Genomic DNA, 392 nt, shown 5'->3' with positions numbered 1-392 from the left:
TTAGGGATGAACGGGTTTAAGAGTTTTAAGAGTTTAAGAGTTTTAAGAGTTTAAGAGTTTTTAAGAGTTTTAGCCAAATGCTTTATAATATAGTATAGATAAAGTTCAATTGCAAACTCAATTTTTATTGTAAACATGAGGAGTGATCTCGACCCTCCATCTTATTTGATTCAACAACTCACATTAAGTAGAATTTTTTTATTAAAATTATTAATTAAGGTGATTAAGGGTAAAAAATAAAGTTAATTTCAATCTCAAACGTAACTTATTTCGCTGTTCATTTTCTTTTTTAATTATATTTTTTATACCTTTAAAGTTTGAAACAAATATCTTATGAATTAGTAATATTTTAATTAAACAAATTACATAAAAAACGAGAATTTCATACTCTT

Source organism: Cynara cardunculus (assembly GCF_001531365.2).
Source record: "Cynara cardunculus var. scolymus isolate 2C chromosome LG 5, CcrdV1, whole genome shotgun sequence".
Lineage (NCBI taxonomy): Eukaryota > Viridiplantae > Streptophyta > Magnoliopsida > Asterales > Asteraceae > Cynara > Cynara cardunculus.
Note: the sequence above shows the minus strand (reverse complement) of the source record.